This window comes from Lotus japonicus, chromosome 4 (assembly GCF_012489685.1).
Source record: "Lotus japonicus ecotype B-129 chromosome 4, LjGifu_v1.2".
Classification (NCBI taxonomy): Eukaryota; Viridiplantae; Streptophyta; class Magnoliopsida; order Fabales; family Fabaceae; genus Lotus; species Lotus japonicus.
In genome coordinates, this window is record NC_080044.1 from 33,395,952 (window position 1) to 33,419,781 (window position 23,830).

General features: G+C 41.1%; 1 pseudogene; it reads left to right on the plus strand.

Moving 5' to 3' along the window:
* LOC130712649 (peptide chain release factor PrfB2, chloroplastic-like) overlaps positions 1-22,005 on the plus strand; it is a 77,325-nt pseudogene extending 55,320 nt beyond the window's left edge.
* Positions 22,006-23,830: the final 1,825 nt, after the last annotated feature.

The following is a 23,830-nucleotide window of genomic DNA, read 5'->3' on the forward strand; positions in this document are numbered from 1 at the left end:
GAATGTAACACGCTGTGTTTACTGCCTTTGCCCAAAAGTGCGTAGTGTTGGTCAATCTGCAAGTGCACAGATATCTCCGGGTTTTAATTTATCGAACCACAGGGAATTGGAATGTGAATTCAGTTTAAGATTCAAGTTCAAGGTTGAAAAGCAAGTAAAATTCAGTTTTAATAATTGGTTGTTTCTTGAGTTTGCAAAAAGACAAGTAATCAAGTAATAAAGCGATTGAAAAACAGAAATGAGATTGCCTTGGGTTCTTGTTCAACAAATTCAGTTTTAGCAAACCTTCCTATTCAATTAATCCTGAGTCTCTCCTTGATGTTCTAGCCTAGATAGTTATCTATCGATGCCTCGTAAAGAAAACCCTTTCTAATCAAAAGATAGATTCAATTCCTTGACAACCTAAACATTTGTTAGAAGCACTAAGCATGCAATTCAGGCCAACAAACCCCAACCCTTCCTCTATTCCTAGTAGCAAGTATAGAAGGAGTAATCTCACAACAAGTCCCAATTCTATAACAAACTATCGTTATGATTATAGAAAAGTAAGAAGCTAGCATGCATTCAAGCTTGAAAGATAAAACATAGAAGTGAGATTCAAGGGTTTACTCAGAACATCATGAATAGAAAAGGATTGATAGCTAAAACATTCAAAGTCTTACAAAGAACCCAAAGCAAAAGGGGTTTTAGCCAAGCATGGCTATAGAATCCATACAAGAAAAGAAGGATAAAACCTGGAACATGAACTTGGAGAATGCTTCTCCTCAAGCTCCAGAGCCTAACCCTACTTCTAACTTATTTAGGAATGTATAGAAATGACAAAAGTTACAAAAGAAATGACAAAAAGCCTATTTATAGGCAAACAGGTCGAGTCTGGGCGCTCAGGCGCCAATTAAGCACGCCTGAGCGCCAATTCCAAGCCAAAACAAGCTCTCTGGAGGTAATTGGCGCTCAGGCGCTCAATCAGGAGCGCTCAGGCGCCAATTCCTTTCTAGCATCATGTAAACATCGATCCAATTGGCGCTCAGGCGCTCAACACGAGTGCCTGAGCGCTCTCTACATGCTAGAAAGCCTCTTGACCTTCTTCTTAACTCCCCTTTAATCCTCCCTTCAATTTTCCAAGCCTTTTGACCTTCTTTCTTCATCAGTTCTCAGACCTAGCTGCTTGGGAACAAAGTAAGGAAAATATCTAGGATTTCCAAGAGTTTATTAGCACAAAAGACCCTCAATTCAAGTAGAAAAGATATGCAAGTCCTAAACTTACTTAAAATGCAAGAAAGGTCTCTATAAAACTATAAAATTACCAAAACAAAGTAAAAACTTAACGAAAGATAAAAATGCATGATAATGCATGAAACACTACATGAGACTCAATAAAAAGACTCAAAATAAATTACAAAATGTCCCTAAAAACACTACTAAACTAGGGTCATCACGTAGCCATGCCAGTTTCTTGGAGCATGGTTCTAGCCATCTCCTGAAGAGTTCTGTTCTTCCTCTCAACAACCCCATTTTCTTGAGGAGTTTTGGGACAAGAGAAATCATGTGCAATTCCATAGGAATCAAACAGACTCTCAAACTTGTCATTCTCAAACTCTCCACCATGGTCACTTCTGACACGCACAATCCTACAAGCCTTCTCGTTTTGCACTTGGGCTATGAAGGTAGAGAACACAGCATGAGACTCATCCTTGCGGGTTAGAAATTTTACCCATGTCCAGCGGCTATAGTCGTCAACAATGACCATCCCATATCTCTTGCCACATATAGACTCAGTTTTCACTAGTCCAAACAGGTCGATATGCAGAAGTTCCAACGGCCTTCAGGTTGAGACAACATTCTTTGCCTTGAAAGGGACTTTTGTGAATTTGCCTTTCTGACATGCTTCACAAAGAGCGTCTCAAGAGAACTTCAGAGTGGGTAAGCCCGTGACAAGGTTGAGCTTACTCAGCTGAGAAATCTTTCTCATACCGGCATGCCCTAACTGTCTATGCCATACCCATTGCTCTACATTAACAGACAGAAGGCACTTCACATTCTGAGCTTCCAACTCAGATAATCTGATCTTATAAATGTTGTTCTTCCTCTTGCAGTTAAACAGAACAGAGCCATCGATCTGACTTACAGCCCGGCAGGACTTTTGATTGAAGATAACATCATAACCCTTGTCAGCTAATTGACTTATAGACAATAAGTTATGAGTTAACTCGTCTACCAATAAAACATTGTCAATGCATGGACTACTATCTACACAAATAGTACCAGTACCAACAATTTTACCCTTTTCGTTGCCGCCAAAGCCAACTTCGCCTCCAGGCTTAAGTTTTAGCTCTTGGAACATACGCCTTTCTCCCGTCATGTGACGCGAGCATCCACTGTCCAGATACCATGATTGGTGTTTCAGTGGAGCTATCAAGGATATCTGCAACATAGATAATCTTATCCTTAGGTACCCACTTTTTGGGTCCTCTCTTGTTAGTTACCCCAGAGGTTCTGATCACCTTGGGTTTCTCAACATGATAATGTAAAGGAATTTTTGCATGATATTTAGACATGGAGAAGGTTCCCTTTTTGAGAGGGGGGTTAGCAACTTTAACAGGTAAAGGTTCAGGCAATATAGTACCAGAGGGTACAAAGCATTCATATAATGATTTAGCCTTAGGCATAGGAGGCTCACTTCTATCAGGTTTAGAATAGTCAATGCCATGCATTCCATTTCTGCTTACGCCATAGATCATTGAAGCCATTAAGCTTGTAACGCCCCGATTTCTCAAGGGTCACTTTAGTAACCTTTTTCCAAAAACGTGTGTAAATTTTAACTGAAATAAAAAACTTTTCGAAACATTTCTTACAAATAAAAAGTAGTAACTTGAGAAGTAGACTGAATAATTCATTTTATTAATAAAAGCTTTGGAAGCGTACAATGATTCTTTCAAATTACAACATAATGATTAAACTAGTGTTCGACCGCCCCCGAGCCAACACAACAAGAAGGTCTCTAGGTTAGGTTCGAACCCTATAAACAAACTCAGCCCACCCCCAAGTACAGACTCAATTATCACACTCAAAAGCAGACTCATAGGCCGGGTGCCTTCCAAGGCCTCCTCTAGCGCTCGCATCATATCGTCTTGCATCCTCTGCTCTCGCCAATCCCATAGCTGAACCATCAGTCACGCAGTCGATGTCTCAAGCCTTGCCGTCGTCCACATCAAGCAGATATAGAGTCGCATCTCGACTGATCACATGCATGCTTGTTGTCTAGGCGTTAAGCGCCCCAAATGTAAGGCCCTAAGTTCAATTTGGAACAATTTTATGAAAGATTGAATAAAATTGGAGTTTTAGCTAATGTTTGATAACTGGCAGATTAGAACTGTCAAGTTGTGCGAATTTTTAGAGGGTCTTAACGACTTCATTTGGGAAAACTTTCTTCATGAGCTTTGTAGCCCTTTAAGTCTAGAAAATTCTCGAAGTGGAATCAGGTCATTCCGACCTCTGTAGCTCGAGATATTCGCATTTTAGTGATTGTCGTTCAGGCTGTACAGTACCAGCGAACTAGTTGAGGAGTTTTTATTTTAATTCCGATTTTGCTTCTGTTTTTACATAAAAGGACTTGGGTTTTAATTGAGTTTAGACCAGATTAAGAACTAAATTGATGGGTCAAGGGCTTGGGCATGGTTCGAGCTTGAAAAGAAAATTGAAACCCTAGCCCACTAGGTTGTGTGTGTTGCGGGTTCAAGAGGGGTAAAGGGGGGGAAACTTGTTTCTTTTCTCCATATCAGAAACAGAAACCTAGAGCACTCTTTACGTAAGAAAACAGAAGAGGAAGAGAGTGGGAGAAACCTTCCTTTGCACCCTTAGCCGCCGTCGACCAAGCCACCACCGCCACCTTGTGCGCGCCCGAGAGAGAGCTCGAGTAGGAGGGAAGAGAGGGACGAGGACAGCAAGCTACCGACAACTCAACAAGGTGATAGTGAAGAATCGTTATCCGATGCCTCAGATAGATGATTTGATGGATCAACTTCGGGGTGCTGTTGTTTTCTCGAAGATAGATCTGAAGTCAGGATATCACCAGATCCGAGTTAAGGAGGCCGATATTCAGAAGACCGCATTCAGAACTCGATATGGGCATTATGAATACCTTGTGATGCCGTTTGGAGTTACCAATGCACCCGCAGTGTTTATGGACTACATGAACAGGGTATTCAGACCATTTCTGGACAAGTTCGTGGTGGTGTTCATTGACGATATTCTGATTTACTCGAAGAGTAAAGAAGAACACGAAGAGCATTTGCGCCAAGTGCTAAGAGTATTGCGGGAGAAGGAGCTATATGCTAATGGCTCGAAGTGCGAATTCTGGATGGAAGAAGTGAAGTTCCTTGGTCACGTCATATCAAGTCAAGGTGTGGCTGTTGACCCTAGCAAGATTCAATCGATCATGTCATGGGGACAACCTAAGACAGCAAGCGACATCAGAAGTTTTGTCGGGCTTGCAGGCTACTATAGGCGATTCGTCAAAGATTACGCAAAGTTGACTTCGCCGTTGACCCAGTTGACAAAGAAGAATCAACCGTTTGCGTGGACGGAGAAGTGTGAGGCTAGTTTCCAGGAGTTGAAGAAGCGGCTGACCACCGCACCCATACTAGGTTTACCTAAGGAAGGAGAACCTTATGACGTGTATTGTGATGCGTCGCACAATGGTTTGGGGTGTGTAATGATGCAAGATAAGAAAGCAATTGCCTATGCATCAAGGCAGTTGAAGACTCATGAGAAGAACTACCCCACACATGACTTGGAGTTGGCTGCCATAGTTTATGCTCTCAAGATTTGGAGACACTACCTCTATGGCAGTACGTTCACGATCTACAGCGATCATAAGAGCTTAAAGTACTTATTTGATCAGAAGGATCTGAACATGAGGCAGCGGAGGTGGATGGAATTCCTTCAGGACTATGAGTTCACTCTACAGTACCATCCGGGGAAAAGCAATGTCGTAGCCGACGCTCTCAGCCGGAAGGCTATACATGTGTCCTCAATGATGGTCAAGGAGTTAGAACTGTTGGAGGCTTTCCGAGATCTGAGCTTGGACGTTAAGCTCGCACCAGGAAGGCTGAGTTTCGGAATGGTGACGGTGTCAAGTGGACTTTTGGAAGAGATCAAGTCTAGACAAGAGACTGATGAAGGGATAGCTGAGTGGCGAGACCGTGTGACTCAGGGAAAGGCACCAGAGTTCTCTATTGGGAATGACAATATTCTGCGATGCAAGGGACGGATATGTGTGCCTGACGATGCAGAGATGAGAAGATTGATCCTGGATGAAGGACACAAGAGTAGACTGAGTATCCATCCCGGAATGAACAAGATGTATCAGGACTTGAAACTTCACTTCTGGTGGCCTGGGATGAAGAAGCAGGTTGCTGAGTATGTTTCTACTTGCCTGACATGTCAGAAGGCGAAGGTAGAGCATCAGAAGCCCGCAGGGAAGCTGCAACCACTAGATGTCCCAGAGTGGAAGTGGGACAGTATTTCTATGGACTTCGTGACGGCGTTACCTTTAACTCGGAGGAAGTTCGATGCAATTTGGGTTGTTGTTGATCGTTTGACAAAGACCGCTCATTTTATCCCGATCAACCTGAAGTACAAGGTGGAGAAATTGGCGGAGATTTATGTGGCTGAGGTTGTGCGTCTACATGGTGTACCGACCAGCATCGTGTCAGACAGAGATCCGAGGTTTACCTCTCACTTTTGGGGAGCCTTGCAGCAGGCCCTCGGAACTAAGTTGAGGTTGAGCTCTGCCTATCATCCCCAAACCGATGGGCAGACAGAGAGGACAATCCAGTCGCTGGAAGATTTGCTACGGGCCTGTGTGTTGGATCACAAGGGCAGTTGGGATGAGATGCTGCCATTGATCGAATTCACTTACAACAACAGTTTCCATGCGAGCATCGGCATGGCACCTTACGAAGCTTTGTACGGTCGGAGGTGTCGTACGCCCTTATGCTGGCATCAAGATGGAGAAAATTTGGTGATTGGCCCGGAATCGGTGCAACAGACCACCGAGGAAGTCAGGAGAATTCAGGAAAAGATGAGAACCGCGCAGAGTCGCCAAAAGAGTTACACCGACAACCGACGAAAGGAGTTGGAATTTCAGGCCGGAGACCATGTCTTCTTGCGGGTTACCCCGATGACAGGTGTCGGAAGAGCAATCAAGTCCAAGAAGCTTACTCCGAAGTTTATTGGGTTATACCAGATCACGGAGCGAGTTGGACCGGTGGCGTACAGGATCGCCCTACCACCGTTCCTATCCAACATCCATGACGTTCTTCATGTGTCGCAGTTGCGGAAGTACATGGCAGATGATTCGCATGTGATTACGCCAGACGATATACAGCAGAGAGATGATCTGACAATGGAGGTGCCACCCATCAAGATCGTCGATCGAAGTATAAAGCGCTTAAGAAACAAGGAGGTACCTTTAGTGAAGGTCGTGTGGAACCAAGAAACCGGTGATGCGACCTGGGAGTTAGAGGATAAGATGCGGGAGTCACATCCCGATTTATTTGTAAACCCTTAAGTTTCGAGGGCGAAACTATTTTAAGGGGGGTGGTATTGTAAGGCCCTAAGTTCAATTTGGAACAATTTTATGAAAGATTGAATAAAATTGGAGTTTTAGCTAATGTTTGATAACTGGCAGATTAGAACTGTCAAGTTGTGCGAATTTTTAGAGGGTCTTAACGACTTCATTTGGGAAAACTTTCTTCATGAGCTTTGTAGCCCTTTAAGTCTAGAAAATTCTCGAAGTGGAATCAGGTCATTCCGACCTCTGTAGCTCGAGATATTCGCATTTTAGTGATTGTCGTTCAGGCTGTACAGTACCAGCGAACTAGTTGAGGAGTTTTTATTTTAATTCCGATTTTGCTTCTGTTTTTACATAAAAGGACTTGGGTTTTAATTGAGTTTAGACCAGATTAAGAACTAAATTGATGGGTCAAGGGCTTGGGCATGGTTCGAGCTTGAAAAGAAAATTGAAACCCTAGCCCACTAGGTTGTGTGTGTTGCGGGTTCAAGAGGGGTAAAGGGGGGGAAACTTGTTTCTTTTCTCCATATCAGAAACAGAAACCTAGAGCACTCTTTACGTAAGAAAACAGAAGAGGAAGAGAGTGGGAGAAACCTTCCTTTGCACCCTTAGCCGCCGTCGACCAAGCCACCACCGCCACCTTGTGCGCGCCCGAAAGAGAGCTCGAGTAGGAGGGAAGAGAGGGACGAGGACAGCAAGCTACTGAGCTCTGAACCTGCAATCTTTTCTCCTTTTTCAGACCAAGAACCCAAGGTAAGGGCTGGTCTTAGGATCTTTTGGGTAGAATAGGGGTTATATCATGAGTTTTCTTGGAAAAATTATGATTCTTGCCATGCTTTGACATGATTTTATGTATGAACTTGATTGATGTGCTTGAGGTTTTGAATATGCAATGTGTGCTGGACTTTTTCCATGTGATATTGGGTTACACTGTGAACATGTTACTATATTTGATGCGGGTAGATGGTGCTGACTTCACAGTCGTCAGTCCACATTCTGGAGCTGAAACTCCTCAATGAGGAGGAAGACCGAGCCTGGATGGCCGACACGTCCGGGATTCGGAGGATTTATGTCGGCGGCGCGGAGTTGACGAGTTATGACGTGTATGGAGGGGTGATGGAGGTCCAGCGCGTACATGGAGGAACCATTCGTATGCCCTACGCACCTCCACGATTTCAGATTCCCCAGGATGATGGTTCGAGGGTCTCTTCTGTGGAGCTCGACCCATCTGAAGAAGTAGTGTCCAAGCCTCAAGCGCCGGCCAAGGAGCAGCGGAATGGGTGGCTTGAGGGTTCTGATGGAGACCCTGCCAATCCAGAAGGGAGGGACGCCAAGAAGAGAGTTGAGGGTATCCTTGGGGCGGAGTGAGCTTCGTGCCGAGATATTTTATTTACTTTTATCAACTCAGTTTTGTAACGGTTGGGGATATTTGAGTACCCTTAATCTTGAATAATTGGCCTCGCATGGGCGAGTGTCTCATTTTGTTATTTTATTTCATTTCCGGTTCAAACAGTTTATCTTCTGCTAATAGAACCCACGTTTCATTTCATTCTTCGCCCATGATTTATTTATTACGATCAATTGGAGTACAAAGGAGGTTTAACATTCGAGGTTTTCGTAATAATGAATGGTTTGTCATTAATTAAGAATAATTAATTGAACGACGAAAATTCTTTGTGAAAATGGATATCCGGTTTTCCGTGACGCACGAGAAATCGGGGCGTTACACCAAACAACAAACAACAAACAAGCAAGGGTCAACTTCTAACACACACACATCATAAGTAGGGTATACTACCCTATCAATCACAAGTTCTTCACTAAGCTAACATTCACAAATATGGGAACTATATTAAGTTCTAAGGTTCACAAGTATAGGGAACTATCTCATAATTCTAAGTTTCACAAGTATAGGGAACTATCTCATAGTTTATTGTTAGTCAATGCTCGTGCACATGCATGCAGACGCTTTGGATATCCATAAGCCAATCCCTTATGGAAAGGCAGGACGAACACGACTCCACGATCGGGGTTGGACACCTCCAACACACCGCTGCCCAACAGCTTGATGATCGGGGTTGGACCTCTCCAACGCACTGTCGTTTCACGTTCGTCCTTTGTTCAGGTCCATCCCCTAAACGTCACCACTGACTAGCCCAGTCCAGGTCACCAGCCGTGGCTAACCAAGCCCAGTCCAGGTCACTTGGCCCACAAATGCATGCCATGCAAGTCAGTCATCATCACTAGGCCCTAAGCCCATCACGTTCATCTCTTATGAACAACATATCATCGCATAATAACTTGCATGCATAGCAATAAATATAGCTAACACCCTAGGCATATAGGCATGTTCATAATAACACTAGCTAGCATTTATTGCATCATCATATAGCATATCTAGCACATACAACATCAATAGTCCTAGCATCATGCTTGCTAACAATCACAATCACAAACAATTTATCTAGGCCGAGGCCGAAGTGCCCTTACCTCAAAGGCACGCTTTCCTAGAAGTCTCGGGTTGCTCCTTGAAGCTAGATCTACACTTGGAAATTTCCTACCAACAAACGGACAGAGTAACGTTACTAATCGGACAATCGAATCGATCATAAGCCCATCCCCTTGTTGATCACGAAATTCCCCCCCCCCCCAAAAAAACCTTGAAAATCCAAAATCATTTCTTTCATAAGATCAAACATTCTTTTCTAAAACATTTTGCTTGAAGATCATAAGAACACTTGAAGAACTTTCGAAGAAAAACATAATTTTCGCATAGATTCAATCCTCCCAAGATCAAAACCTCCTTTATAAAATCCTTTCTTTGAAGGTCATAAGAACAAAATAAGAACATCAAGAATTTCTTTAAGAAAACCCTCAAATAGATAAACATTTCTAAGCAACTTGGTTAAAATCATTCTCTTCTGGATTTGGCAGATCAGCTTAAGCTGCAACCACAGAGCATATTGAGAATGACCTTGCTCAAGGCTTAGAAACTAAACTAACCTAAGAACAAGAAAAATAAAAGAAAGACAAGATAGGGAAAGAGAGCTCACGCAAATGCAGAGGAGAGGAGAGCTCTTGGTGTGAAGAAATGAGAGGGGGAAAGGCTCTATTTATAGTGAGGGGTGAGAGCCAAGCATTAAATGCTTTTCTTTCTCCCCAGGAAGAAGCCCAAACCCACGAAATTTCCAGCCCATTTTAGTGTTTCTAGACTCTTCCAACCTTCCTTGATTCGGTCCTCAAAATTTGTCTTATTTCCTAATTAAATCCCTTTTAAAACTATCATTTAAATCCTTAATCTCTTAGAATATATAAATCTGAATCCAAAGGGTTTTAAATCAGATGTTAAAAGATCCTTGGAGTTTTTAAAAGTTCAGAAATCAATCCCCCATTAATTGAAAGTCAAGAATCAAAATCCATAATATCTCTCCTTCATAAAACCTAGCTAGAAAAGGAAATTACTTGCAAAAGTCTCATTTTCCTTCCTCCACAAGCCTTGGCCGCCCAACACACTCTCCATGCTCAGATTTTCTCCAAAAAATATTTAAAATAATAGTTTAAATAAAAACCCCAAAATAATTAATGCATTAAATGCACCATTTCCCTCCTAAATGCATCAAAACTTCAAATTTAAAATCAAAAATCCTTATCAATAATTTTGGCTCCAAAAATTCGTGCATCAGCTCCATAATACCTCAAAAATAATTTCAGAATTAATTTTGATATTAAACCATAGGTTAAAATTATTTAAATGCATTTTATTTAAATAAAAACTCATTTTATTTAAATAAAACCTTCAAAAACCAAAGTAAGGAATATTCCCTCATAGAATATTCTTAAAATCATCCCCAGCACCTCCCCATAAGGTGTGGCCCACGAAATCGTCCTCGTCGACTTGATTCGCCAATTCATCGCTGTTGTCGGGTCGATTTTGACCTAAAAGTCGCCGTCGCAGAACCCTAGCAATATTATAGTCAAAATGCTCGTATCGTCGCGCTCATCAACGTCTAGAGGTTTCTAGGACTTAATATTGCTTCTAATAATTAATCACCTTTTTAAAAGGCATAATATCACATATAGCACAAGTAATTCACAGAATATTATTTAATATTATTATTAAAATAGTATGCCCTAAAACCGGGTCTTACAAAGCTTCTGTCTACGCTTTTAGCCAGGAATCTTTGAAAGGATTTTTCATATTTAGATTCATGTTTACTATCAGAGGCATCACAAGCAATTATTTCTTCTAACTTAGCAATCTGATTCTTAAGAACAGAGTTAGAATTTACTAAAGCATGATTATCATTTTTCAACTCAGAAATAATTTTCTCATGTTCAGAAGGAGTCTTAGAAGCAGCGGATAAATCCTTTTTCAACTTTTTATGTTTAGCTAATAAAGAGTTATACTTATCCATAATATCAGACAAAACATGTTTTAGTTCAGAGGTTGAGAAAGAAGCGAATACCTCATTTTCATCGTCTGAGTTAGGATCTTCTTCTGATGTTGAGTCAGAGTCAGTTGCATCCTTTGACTCTGCTCCTTTGTCTTTGACAATAGCCATGAGCCCTTGAACTTCACCATCAGAGTCAACATCCTCTGACTCTAATTCGTCAAAAGTCACCATCAGACTTTTCTTTGTCTTGAAGTGCTTCTTTGGCTTCTTGTCCTTTTTCAGTTTTGGACAGTCACTCTTGTAGTGCCCTGATTCTTTGCACTCGAAACATGTGACTTCCTTGATTGAGGACTTCTTCTGGCGTGATGAGGATTCAGACTTTCCTTTGGCCTTTCCAGAGCCTCTGTACTTGCTCTGCCTGTGCTTCCAGATGCGGTTGAGTCTCTTGGAGATCAGAGTCAGCTCATCTTCATCAGAATCTTCTGATGCTTCGTTAGATTCTTCTGCATCAACTTGGAGAGCTTTTGACTTCTCAGATTTAGCCTTCTCAAATTTGGATTTTAAGGCTATAGATTTCTTCCTCAGATCCTGCATCTCTGAGCGCTTCAGCTCATGACATTTCAGTATGCTGATGAGTTCTTCTAAACTCATACGCTCAACATCTCTTGTAAGCTCTAATGAAGTCACTAAAGGCATCCAGTTTTCAGGAAGACTTATGATGACCCTTATGACATGATATTTTGTAGTGTAGCTTTTGTTGAGAGGTCTTATTCCAGCTACCAGCAACTGAAATCTGGAAAACATATCCTCAATGGACTCATTTGGCTCCATGATGAAGGACTCATACTTCTGGATCAAAGACAACGCCTTAGATTCTTTCACTTTCTTGTTTCCTTCATGAGACATCTTCAGGGATTCAAAGATGCCCTTGGCAAACTCACGATCTGTAATCTTCTGGTACTCTTCATAGGAAATAGCACTAAGAAGAATAACTCTAGCTTTGTGGTGCTGTGAGTAAAGCTTCTTTTGTTCAGCAGTCATCTCTGATCTGGAGATCTTCTTGCCTTCTGCATCAACTGGATGCTCATAGCCATCCACAATAATATCCCAGAGATCTGCATCGAAGCCCAGAAAGAATCTCTCAATTCTGTCTTTCCAATATTCGAACCTTTGACCGTCGAACATGGGAGGCTTTGCATTGTAGCCATCTTTTTGCGTTTCACTGGTGGTAGCCATTTGTTTTTCACACCGGCCCGGATCACTGAACACTGTTAGGTATGGTAATCAGAACTTGCGCTCTGATACCAATTGAAGGTATGAAAACGGTAGAAAGGGAGGGTTTGAATAACGTTTTCAGAATAAAACTTCCACCTTAAAGATTTTAGCAAATCTTTCGAGAACAAATAAAGTGCTTAAGATAAGAGATAGAGAAGCACACAAGGATTTTATCCTGGTTCACTTGATGAATCACTCAAGCTAGTCCAGTCCACCCGTTAAGGTGATTTCTTCCTTCTTAGAATAAAGGCAATCCACTAATCAGGTAATTGTTACAGCTGCACTTGAAACCTACAAGTGACTAACAATACACTGACTTAGCTCACACTAAGATTCACTCTCTTAGTCTTCTCTAGGATCCGATCAACCTTGATCTCCTAAAGGTAACTAAACAACTGTTTAAGAAAGATTGTTTACAAAGAGATTGCTTCTAAAAAGCTTATAGTAAACACAATGAATTCAAAGATGAAAGAATGCTTAGAAAGTTTGAATATAGCTTGCGCGTGTGAGATTCTTCCAACCGCGTCTTTCAATCTTCAGCCTCTATTTATACTCCAAGGATTAGGGTTTGAACGCTGCATGGAAATGCTACCGTTGGAGGGCAGTTCTGGAATTTCCAGCTTCTGTTGTGGCTGAGAATGTTAGGTAGGTCATCAAGATAGTACATTTGCTTTTGTACTTTGGATAGTGACTTGACCTTTAACCTAGTAGACTTTTGATCAGAGGAATGCTTCGTGTTGGAACTTGTGAAGCTCGTTGATCAGAGTCAGAGGGAAGCATGGATCCTCTGACCATTGTATCTTCTGATTCTGAACTCAGAGCGAAGTACTTGGTCTTCAGAGCCATCTTGCTTCTGGACTTCAGAGTCTCCACTTTTCAGCTTTTGGATCTTCAGAGTCTTCTATACCATCAGAGCATCTGAACCTTCAGAGTGTCTGGGTTGTCAGAACTTCTGGATCTTTAGAACTTCAAGTGATTGAGTCCATATCAGAGCTTGTTTGACTTCAGATCTTCTGAAGCTTTTCTACTGTTCAGATTGAACATAGAGTTTGCGAAAGCGTTGCTTGAGACACTCTTTGAGCATAGTGCATCTCATTTGTGTGAGATTGGATTAAGGTCAGAGCCTGTAAAAGCATACTCAGAAAAACACGTTAGAGTATCAAAATTGTTCATACTAAAATGTTAACTTGTAATCATCAAAACATAGAGTTGTACTACTCGATCAAAACTTTATCTTACAAGCGGCAACAATTCTGCTCTTCTTCTGAGGCTGTGGATCAGAGGGACCAACTTCCTCTGGAGTGTCTTCATCTGGTTCAGTTTCCTCTGGAGCTTTGCCTTTGTCAGAAACGTTGATGCTCATATCTGCAAACTTTTCAACTAGCTTTGACTGATCAGAGTCAAGCTTATCATCAAATCTAACATGAATAGATTCTTCAATAGTTTTAGCATCAGTATTATAAATTCTAAAACCTTTAGATCGTTCAGAGTAGCCAAGTAATAGACATTTACAAGATTTAGAATCAAACTTATGTAATCTATCCTTAGTATTCAGAGCATAGCAAACACAACCAAAAGGATGAAAATAAGAAATGTTGGGTTTTACTTTCTTCCACAATTCATAAGGAGTCTTATTCAGAATTGGTCTCACAGAGATTCTATTCTCAATGTAACATGTTGTGTTTACTGCCTCTGCCCAAAAGTGTTTTGCCATGTCAGTTTCTTGAAGCATGGTTCTTGCCATCTCTTGAAGAGTTCTATTCTTCCTCTCAACAACCCCATTTTGTTGAGGAGTTCTAGGACAAGAGAAATCATGTGCAATTCCATAGGAATCAAACTGACTCTCAAACTTGTCATTCTCAAACTCTCCACCATGATCACTTCTGACACGCATAATCCTACAAGCCTTCTCGTTTTGCACTTGGGCAATAAAGGTAGAAAACACAGAATGAGACTCATCCTTGCGGGATAGAAATTTTACCCATGTCCAGCGGCTATAGTCGTCAACAATGACCATCTCATATCTCTTGCCACCTATAGACTCAGTTTTCACTGGTCCAAAAAGGTCGATATGCAGAAGTTCCAACGGCCTTAAGGTGGAAACAACATTCTTAGCCTTGAAAGGGACTTTTGTAAATTTGTCTTTCTGACATGCTTCACAAAGAGCGTCTGAAGAGAACTTCAGAGTGGGTAAGCCCCTGACAAGGTCAAGCTTACACAGCTGAGAAATCTTTCTCATACTGGCATGCCCTAACCGTCTATGCCATACCCAGTGCTCCTCATTAACAGAAAGAAGACACTTTACTTTCTGAGTTTCCAACTCAGATAATCTGATCTTATAAGTGTTGTTCCTCCTCTTGCTGTTAAACAGAACAGAGCCATCGATCTGACTTACAGCCCTGCAGGACTTTTGATTGAAGATAATATCATAACCCGTGTCAGCTAATTGGCTTATAGACAATAAGTTGTGATTTAATCCATCTACTAGCAGAACATTATCAATGCATGGACTATTATCAATACCAATAGTACCAGAACCAACAATTTTACCCTTCTCATTTCCTCCAAAGCCAACTTCGCCTCCAGGCTTCAGTTTTAGCTCTTGGAACATACGCCTTTTTCCCGTCATGTGACGCGAGCATCCACTGTCCAGATACCATGATTGGTGTTTCAGTGGAGCGATCAAGGATATCTGCAACATAGATAATCTTGTCCTTAAGTACCCACTTTCCGGGTCCTTTCTTGTTAGTTACCTCAGAGGTTCTGATGACCTTGGGTTTCTCAACATGATAATGTAAGGGAATTTGAGCATGATATTTAAGCACAGAAGGAGTTCCCTTTTTACGAGAGGGTTTAGAAATTTTAGCAGGCAATGATTCAGCTTACTCTTGGACTTCAGAGTCTTCACTACTCAGCTCCTGATGCTTCAGAGCTTCTGATCCTTCAGAGCGTCTGATCCTTCAGAGCTTCTAGTGAGCTGAATCCATATCAGAGCTTTGTAATCTTCAGATCTTCTGAAGCTTGAACTACTGTTCAGATTGAACATAGTACGTGCGAAAGCATTGCAGAGGTTACTCTTTGAGCATTGTGCTTCTAATTTTTGTGAGATAGGTCCAGAGTCTTGACCTGTCATTTGAACACTCAGAAAACAACGTTAGAGCACCATAATTGTTCATACTTAATAGTTAACTTGTATTCATCAAAACATAGAGTTGTAGTACTAGATCAAAACTTGATCTTACAGTTAGGACAGAGCATGTAAAATCAGAGAAAGGAATGTTGTATTTCAAATCGGCGAACATATTTTCAAAAAGGTATGTGAAGTTCTTACCTTGGCTGTTTGCTTTTCCAAAACAACATGGCTCGTCAGGGGAACAAGGAACTATGTCTAGGTAGGCGCATCTAGACCATCAGTGCGAAAATTATACTTAGTGATTAGGTTCATGACAGCTTTAAGAGTACAGTTTTTTGAAAATCTATTTTTAATTTTGCTAGAGACCCATAGAGAGTCTGCGGTAGTTTGAGTTTTAGGCATATTAGAATTCCTACGAGAACGCTTAGCAGCCATTTTCAAAAGAGATCCTGAAAATAAAGAATTTTGGGGTTATGAGATGAAAAGATGAAGCCTTGTTAAGTTTTAGTACAATGCAAGTGACATTTTTAAAGCATACGAGTTATGTGTAGTATTTCTGGGTTTTAGAAGAACAGTAAGAAGACTCATAGTGTTGAGTATAAGTGCAAAAACCAAAATCAAGTGAGCTGGATGAAAAACAGTGAGTGAAGCATGAAGTTTACCTTTGAAACGAGGAGACTTGGAGAATTTCTGGAAATGGTTGAACAAAGAAAAGTGCAAGAGGAAAATCTCGATCTGGCAAAGAGGAATTCCAAAGAAAGTTTGATAGTGATTGTGAGTAAAGAGAAAGTGAAAATGGTTGGGTTTTATAGGAAAGGGAGAGGGAAGGTGAAAAGGTAGAAATTGAAAGAAGCAGACGCGTGTTTTCACGCGGACGCTCAGGACCACTCATTCAAACGTTTCGGTTTGGAGGGACACGTCGACTCAAGACGTTTCAATTTGAAGGGATATGTCGGTCCAGAAGGAAAAACTTTTCTAAGACAGGTTAAGGTTCTCCATGCTTAAAGGGACATGTTTGTCCAAGAAGCGAAACATTGTAGGAAGGAATGTGACCCTTCATGTGTGAGTTTAACCGTGATTTTAATTTGAATCTATGAATACTTATTTTCTCTTTGGTGGTCGTGTCAGTGGGATTTAAAGTACTCAATAACACTGTAGCACCAAGTTCCCAAATATATATAGTATCTTTGTTGATGTAATTATGACAGGTAAAGTAATGATGATTTTGAAATTGAAACTTGTCACAGTAAGGGCAAGTGAAATAACAGATGAAATGATTCCTCATCTAAGTGTATTCAATTCATTGTGGGCTTACTAAAGACACTTTCGTCTTATTCTAAGTCTTAGTGTCTTGTGGGCTTGTGGTCTGATATGGGCGCACTAGTTTATTTGATAATTGGGCTGACCAATCATATGTAACGAATGGGCCGGGAAACCCATGGTTCATTCGGACCAAAACCCAAGTTATAAATATCAGGCGCCACCTAAGCGATGGGGGACCTATCATTTCACGCATTTTTACTTGTCTTGTTCAATTTCGCTTGCTCTCAAATTGGTTAGCCTAAGTCTGCTAGTTCCATACTGGAACAATGGCAGTGGACAAAATTGAAGGTTAGGTTGGAAATGTTATCAGCCCAGCTGAACAAGCCAGACCTTTGGGATGATCGTGTGCATGCTGGCAAAATTAGCGGAGAGCATGGTTCGCTCCTGGGAAAAATGAAAGAGGTAAATGCATTGGAGCGAGAGTTGCTTGAGCATATTGAGATCATAAAGCTTGCTCGTGAGGAGAATGATGCAGAATTGGAATCGGTGGGGACTTCCTTCATTCATCACTTAGGCATGTATTTATCTGTTTTTATTTTCATTGTAGTGGAAAAGTGTGTGCTGCCTAATTGTATAACTCATATTCATGTTTAACTAATGATCTAACTCATTTCAATCTAATGCGGCATGGTGAAAAAGTGGAGAACACTATACTGAACAATCAAGTAGATGAGGACATGGTAATTTGTTATCAAAAGTAAGAAAGTGAAAGGCAATGGAATATTTAACATCATATCAAAATGTTTGATGATAGATAGCTCAACTTTCAATATACAGTGAGGTAGATCTATATGCTTAAATGCCTAAAGCATGCTTTATTTTAGTTTCTTATCTTTCAAGTTTTGTGGTGTTAGATAGATAATTTATAATTATAAGATGCCAACTTAAATTCATGCAGAGACTGTCTTCCTTTTCAGGAACCATTGAAAGCATTGCTTGATATGAGAAGGAATGCAAAAGAAAAGGAGTTAGAGGCATTGTTGGCTGGGGAGCATGATTCTTGTTCTTGCTACATAGAGGTTTGTCATAGATATTCAGAAGTTGCTAATATTCCATTGGTATTTTTCTTGAAAAGCATCCTCATACATGTCTAGGTCTAAGAATAGCGAATAAAGAATATCTTGCAACTTTTCTTTTTTCCCTGTCTAGCATCAGTAGAACAGTGAACATGTTTGTGGCTATGTATGTATGTATGTGTCTATTGATGTTGCTTGTTTTATAATTTTATATAGGTACAGGGTGGGGCTGGGGGTACTGAGAAAATGGACTGGGCTGCAATGGTCATGCAGATGTATAAGTCATGGGCCCAACGACATGGATATAATGTAACTGTAGTGGATGAAATACCTGGTGAGGTTGCAGGAATCAAGGTTCTTGTTCTTACCATCATCAATGAGTTATTTGAAACTATTTTACATTTTTTCCACTTAGCTCTTTCATGCTTCCCTTGGATTCATGACCCAAAATTACCTCCCTCTTATGTAACTATAGTTTCTGAATTTCAAGTACAAGGTTGCGTAACTTGCATTTTAAGCTTGAAGGAAGATTACCATGCATATTTCCTTTCAATTTGAGTGGGGTCTCGATTTTGACATTTTCAGCATGCTGCACCACTACAAAAAAAAAGGTATTTTGCGGCGCTTCTGGAAGCATTTTGCGGCGGTTAAAACAGCCGCAAATTGTATATGAGGCGTTTCCTTGAGCGCCGCAGTTACGAGCGTCGGGGGCCGTTCTGCGGCGCTTATATCCAAGCGTTGGAATAACCGCCACAGAATATAGCGGCGCTTAAAAAGCGCCGCAGAGTCTGTAATTCGTTCCGCCTCTGTTTTGCGGCGGTTTTTAACCGCTGCAAAGTTCTAAAATGAATTTTCACACCTTTCATCAACAATCAGCGTGCCAGAAGCGAATAATAGTTAACAAAGAAAAAGATTCAACTACCTATAGATAATATTATCCCAAGAGCATATCTAGTATCTTAGAACAAATTATAAGCTAGCCAGAAGCCCCACACATTTGTGTGATTTATAAAATAGAAATACCATAACAAGACACAGGGGGACAAATATATATTCACTTAGCATGAGGGTCTTACATGCATAAATAAGAAACAAAACCAATCAATTAAGGTTTCAAATAGCACCCATAAGATCCTACGTACAAACAAAGACAATAACAAAGAAATGAAGTATATAAAAAAAATGGTTTTAAAGAAATAGGTCTTCTTTTCATCATAATATCCAATTCAAAAACCACATCAGCATGATTATATGAAGAGTTCTTGATAAATCTGCAAATCTTAGAATTAGAATTAAAATAGAAGAGAGAGAGAGAGAGAGAACACACCGGGAATGCCACATCTTCTAATTTATGCCTGAGCTTGCTCAAAGCCTCAACCTAGCGACCAGTTAGCTCTAGACTCTCAATTGCATTTCTTAATGGCTTGGGTCAATAATTATTGGCTTCCTCTCTTATTCCTGAAAATTGGTATCAAAATATCAGGACATTAGGCACACAAAACAAAAACATCTTAGAATGAAATTAAACAACACCACCACCTACATTTTCTTACCCAAGGGACTGCTACGGTGAGTGAAACTGATATCCTTGGAACCTCAGGAAAGGCTTAGATCAGATCTGCAAATTGGAAAGTTTCATCCACTTTGAGTGAGTCATAAAATATGCAATCACAATAGACAAAACACAAAACCCACTAATGAGTCCCGTTGGCATTGGAAATTTTACCAACCACCTGTAATGCTTATGCTTATCTAATACCAAAAGAGCAAAAAGATAGCTTGGAGATGAAAAATATTAAAAAGGGATTTTCTATTTCGTTTCCACATATACATACTTAATCTCTTAATTTCCTTCTTAGTCCCTAATTCCTACACTAGCCAACTTGTGTTGAATCACAACATGACCAGCTCCAACTCTATTACTCAAACTCTATTACCTGATTCGATTGTCATTGGAAGATTCGCACCAGTGTGCAGGAATCGCGAATCGTAGAAGAAGAAGGGCGAGGCGAACACGGAGAGACGGAGAAAATGGAGTTCTTCGATCCAAATCTGGTGGAGAAGAAAGGCAAATCGCAATTCAATCCATGGCTGAGCTTTGCTATGGAAACCTTCGATTCGATTGAGAGGAACGCGAAGAGGAGAGGAAGCTTCAACCCATGACTGCACACTACGAAACCTTCGATTCGATTGAGAGGAACACGAAGAGGAGAGGAGGTTTCGTTCTTTGGTTCTTAGAGTGTTGAACGTGAATCGTGAGATGCGTAAATGAGTTAGGGTTCGCGTGACCTTTTTAATTTTTTTTGTTAAATTTAACCCATTCTGCGGCGGCTGGTTTAACCGCCTCTGGTTTAACCGCCGCAAATAACTTAGAAACCGCCACAAGTTGAGAAAGACCGCCGCTAATTGTAGTCAAATTGGGGCGCTTGGCTTAACCGCCTCTAGAGCCGCCGCAATATTACACTTTGCGGCGGTTTTTCTGGAACCGCCGCAGAATTTCCGCCCCTAAATGCTATTTTCCTTGTAGTGCACTCATTCCCATAGATTATATTTTGTATTGTAAGGAACTGTAGAGTCTGAATAAAGATCAATTTATTTTTTCAGCGAGCTACAATCAAAGTAGACGGTGAGTTTGCATTTGGATATGCCAAAGCAGAACTAGGAGTGCACAGGCTGGTACGCATATCGCCTTTTGACAGTGCTAAACGCCGACATACATCATTCTAAGGTATGTTCTTCTTTCTCACCATGCTCCTTTCATTGCTATCTTACTCATAACTTTAATGTTCATGTTCATGTTTCGTGCGCTGGTGGTGCTGGTGGCCAGCATGTGATACAACTGAGAGTGTTGTAAGAATAGTTCATATTCCTACAGGAGTTACTGCAACTTGTCAGAACGAAAGGCATGGAATATGTGTATATATTCATGCATTGACTATGCTGTGTTCTTTTTTTTTTTGTTTTTTGGTCAACGACTATGTGGTCTTCTTAAGTTTGGCTATGATTTGGAAACAGATCACAACATCAGAATAAGGCTTCAGCAATGGCTATGCTTCGGTCAAGATTAGACCAACTTGAGATGGCATGCACGCCAGGCACAGATGAATGCACATTGCACAACATACACAATCTCTCACTGACATAACTTGGGGCAGTCAGATACGTAGTTATGTGCATCATGTAGGTTTGAGATTATATATTCGCCCTCTTTTTCAAAAAGAGAATCTGAATATAAGGTAAGGGAAGCTATATTTCTATTCAGATTAGGATATATACTGTAATTTCATACTATTAAATTAGAAATATATGAAAACTGATCTAAGTTACCCCAAATTCCTAATTTAATAATATAATCCTAGTGAGTAGAGATATAACTTCTCTTATACTCAGATTCCCCTATATATTTTTCTTATAGGTTCTGATGATGTGAGCATTGAATTAACTAATTTTATCTGAGGTTTCAGATCGTGACTCTGTTCTTGAGGGAGATCTAGTCGGTTTCATATTGAGCTATTTATCAGCTTCTTTGGATAAAAATGAAGATGATGCTTAAATCAATCAAATTCCAAGATGATGGTGGCACATTGCGTGTTTTAGTGCACTGGCCTATCATATTGTGTGATTTCATGTACTATTGAGAGGAAAGGTCTTGTTTATGTCTCTCTATTCACCCTCTTGCAGCTTATCGTCACTGCTATTATAAGCTGGGCATTGCTTCAGGAGAAGTTATACGTTGGAACGTATGTTTGAATATCAATTAATTATGTGCACTTTACTCATTGTCTATGACTTAATTAAATGTGATTGTGCTTTGAATTTAATTAATCCCATGTTTTAATTTGATTTTTTTTTAGTGTCATTGGGTCTCTCATTATAGTTGGTGGGCTCTATGCTGTTCTGTGGGGAAAGAGCAAAGAGATGGTTAAGAAAGACTCCATTGAAGAGCCAGACAGAGATAACATGAAGGACAATGAGAAGAATGACCTGGAATTGCAACCCTATTTGCCATCCAATGGTAACCATAACGTTGTTACTTAAGAAGAATGAGGGAATTAAGATGCCAGCAAAATTGAAGAATGTTTGAGTCATTTGATTTTCTCTATGATTTTGTGTGTGTAACATTTGAAAGGTATCCACAACATTTTATTTTCATGTATCAAGCTCTTCAATTTAAAATTCCTTGCGGACGTATCAGTTTATCTACAATATTGTATTTTTATTTGTTCCGTGCCAGAATTTAGAGAGGGAAGGCAGTACTCAAAGCGTGAGGAAAATGGTGTGGATGCTTAGAGAGAGAAACTCTAACCGCTTAGAGAGAGAAAATATAACTGAATTTCAATGCTATTATTTCTCAAATGAGCTAAAAGTCCCTTACAATTGGTATTTCCCCCTATTTATAGAAGTGGAGTTGGGCTTTGGCGCCTTTATCTTATCCAAATGGGTCAGTTGGGCCTCGGGAAGGGTGGCCCAATGTTATGGCGTGTTTCCTGCCTAAGGTCAGGTTCCGTGGGCGAGGGACCCTGGGGTCTCGCCCAGTCCACAAGTCCACAAGACACCGAGCTCGAAGCATGAGAGCTAAGTGTGTCTTTAAGTAAGAAATAAGGTGAGATCCCTATGGATACTGATTAAAGCTTAAAACTTAAAATCTAAAAGTGAAAAACAATGGCCAACATGGCCTGGTAAATAAGCCTTTTGTAATCAACACTTTGGATCTCCAGCCGCGCCCTCTTCCTCTGGGCGACCCAAGTCCACAAGCAGGCTTGTGGCTGGCGACGACTTTTAGTCCGCCCGCCTCAGCATAGGTGTGCATGTGCCTCGAAGTGACGCCAGGGTCAGTGAATCCACAGAATCCCAACCACTATCTTTGACGTGTCCCTTCCAGTCGCGTCACAAATTTGACAATTTGAATTTTAATCAATCGGCAGCAACCGTTGCAACTTTTCATTTAATGCGTCTTTCCCACTCCCCAGAATTTCGCAACTGCAATCATGTTATTTCTTGACGTCGTGGGGCTCAACCTCTCTTTTTCTTCCACATCTCTCGGTAACCGTCCACAACTTCTTCCTGCACGTTCTCCTCTGCACGTCGCTCCCCGCTTATAACAGCATTGTCTTACTCATTCCTTTCGTTCCTTTGCGATTACGAACCTTTGCTCCTTTACTCTCGCGCGAACTTGTCCAGTGTCAGAGGCCGCTGTTGCTGCTGCTTCTAAACGTGGCCGAGGCTTTTTCCTCGCCAAAGCCCAAGTTGAACATCTCCATCCTCTGATTGACCTCAGCCAGATGGGAGCATTCAAGAGGGTTACTCCCACAGGATTGGTCGGGCCCAACGATCCTCCAGGCTTCGTCGTCGAGCGCTTTCAGACAAAAGAACACGTAGAGCCAACTCCAAATGTTAGGAGTCCTTAGATTATCATTGTCATCTTTGTACCAAGGGTCTCCCCTTTTAAATGTATTAAGTCAAGTATTTGAATAAAAGTTTTGTTTCTCGAATTGTTTTGACGTGCACTATTATGAACATACGAGCAAACAAATAATCGAGTTAGTAAATCGCCCCAATATAAACAGATAAATGAAGGAATAAATGAATAATTAAATGAGCGAAGGATAGTTAAGCGGGCGAGGCGGGCGGCCCGCTACTTATCTTCGCCTTTTGTTCGTCGTCGTTTAGCACGTGTTTTCAGTGCTAGCCTCCCAGTTTTGCGTGAGTAACTTTTCGAGAGTGTGCTACGTGTAACTAGGACTTTCACTCGGTATTTTACCGAGGCTTTTGTTCGCACCAATATTTCCCGTAAGAGCAGGTGCAGCCCCTCCAGCCTTATTAGGTGGAGACTTACAGTTGCTCGGGGCCCAATGGCCATATGAGTTTACCCGAGACTTTTGGCCTAGTTAAAAATGCTTCCCGCGTTTCGGGAAGACTCGACTCGCCCATATTTTGAGGAGGTTCTTTGGATAAAGAGCTTATTCGCGCACACTGCCAACGGGTGGCGCGGAAAGCTCATCCGCACACGTCACATGCAGGGGCTACGGTCAGCGCCGGACTTTCCGGAGCGATCCCCAGACATCAAGGTCGTGTTGGGATCGCCACCTTCAGGGAATTTTTCCCACCAGGCTGC